Here is a 1897-nt window from a genome sequence, read left to right as displayed (position 1 = left end):
CCGCGCGGCGGCTGTAAAGTACGGCAGCGTGCTGCTCCCAGACATCACGCGGCCCAACATCGTGGAGGCGCTGCTCATGGCGTCCCTGCCCATGGCAGCCGCCGTCCTCATCTTGCTCAAGCTCAGCTCCACTTCCACTTCCACACGGGACTAGGGCTTGTACCACCTTCAAGTTCAGATAATATCATGTGTCTTAATTCACTTTCATTTTGCAACTCAAGAACAAGAACAGAATGCAAAAAAGTAGTATTCTGTCCGGAAATCTTGTGTTCTATCGCAAAAAATTGCACTTGAAGATGCGGATGCCTGTTTATTCTGAATTTGGAGCGACGAGAAGGATATTCACTTGCGTAGCCTCATGTACCGGGATGCTCTACTGGAAAAAGATATGTATTTACAAAGAATGTAAGCTTCATCGAGCTTGATATCAGCGGCCGTGAATCAGACGACTGTTACATGCTCTAGGAAATATGAGTGCGTCTACAGCAAAATTCATGCTTTACAAGGGTATCTCAAAACAAAATAAATATGGCGTCAATAAAATTAGTTGACACTAAACCTCTCCGTTGCCACTTCACTGCCGTAAAAGATGAGCCTCTCCAACAGAACACATGCATGCAACAGCTCGTCGAATCCTGATGGATTGAAGAATTGCAGATAAGATAACACCATAACTGGCGTTGAAGAGAATGCATTGCGCGGTGAATATTTACAGGGGCTACAGGTTGTCCTTCAGCCACTTGGATGCCCCGTTGACAATGGATCTGAAAGAATTCGACAGAGAACTTGGTCAACATGAGGACATAATAACGTAAATGCAATTGATTGCAGAACCAAGTCAATAAAAAACCAGTATAATCATTAATAGGTTCAGTACAATAAAAAGGAACTGAACATGAATTTCTACGTCGACAAATCTTTTCAGACATGTAACAACATATAATCAATGAGAATATACCGAAGGATATAAGGCCCTCTGGCATTGATGACATGTAAACAAGACCAAACACCCATCAGCAATTGCAGTATAACGAAATCAAGTTCAGCATTTTTACCCAGCAAAATCAGAAAGTTTCTTCAACCAGTCACCCTCCCCATCATCAGGTTGATCTGATACTTCTGGAGCAGCACGGCTTCCATTCTCTTTATGTACAGCTACAACACAGACATGTGAATTTAGTTTCTCCTACAAAAGTTGCTTATTCCCTTATCAAGCAGCAACGATAGGACACAGCAATGTTCCTCACTTCCTCCGGTAACGATCCAAAATGGAAATGAACTTTTCGCTAACAAGAGGGAGAGACAAAGCAAGGATCAAATCTATGCATGTATATTTCATGCTTACGTTTTGGCTTCACAGGTGCACTGGCAAAACCACCATTTTTCAACGATGCAAGTTCCTCAAGTAACTCTTTTTCACGCCCACTGTATAGTAGAAATTCAGAGATAAGGGCCGAGTGCTTATGTGGCTGTAGAGTACTAGTGTATACTGAAAAAGGCTCAAGAGGGAAAGTGTGTTTTCACCTTATACGATTGGGTATAGAAACCTTCACAGCGAATAGATGATCACCACGTATAGATGGCCTATTCAACGATGGAACTCCTTGCTTCGCTAGGACCAATACATCACCAGGTTGGGTGCCTGGAGGTATTCGAAGTTCACTAGTTCCATCAAGAATCCTGACCTGCTTGCATCAAATTTCGAAACGAATGTTACACTACACCATAATTATTACTCCCTCCGTCCCAAAATGTAAGACCATTTTTTAGATTATTTTTTAATGATATCAACACCATGATTTAGGCAGTAGGCAGTATACATGAAAGAACTATTACAATATGCCATCATAATTAGTATTAGATATGCATCATGTAATCTTATTAACTTCCAAAGTAA

The 1897-nt window shown here is 41.5% G+C and overlaps 1 long non-coding RNA gene across 1 annotated transcript; it reads right to left on the bottom strand.

The window, feature by feature from the left end:
* Window positions 1-374: 374 nt before the first annotated feature.
* LOC123145587 (uncharacterized) lies at window positions 375-1158 on the bottom strand. Its single transcript, XR_006472330.1, has 2 exons — window positions 1056-1158; window positions 375-764 (listed from the first exon to the last, which is right to left on the bottom strand). It is a non-coding gene; the product is annotated as an uncharacterized lncRNA (long non-coding RNA).
* Window positions 1159-1897: the final 739 nt, after the last annotated feature.

This window comes from Triticum aestivum, chromosome 6D (genome assembly GCF_018294505.1).
Source record: "Triticum aestivum cultivar Chinese Spring chromosome 6D, IWGSC CS RefSeq v2.1, whole genome shotgun sequence".
Taxonomy (NCBI): domain Eukaryota; kingdom Viridiplantae; phylum Streptophyta; class Magnoliopsida; order Poales; family Poaceae; genus Triticum; species Triticum aestivum.
This window is presented reverse-complemented; position numbering and strand designations above follow the sequence as displayed.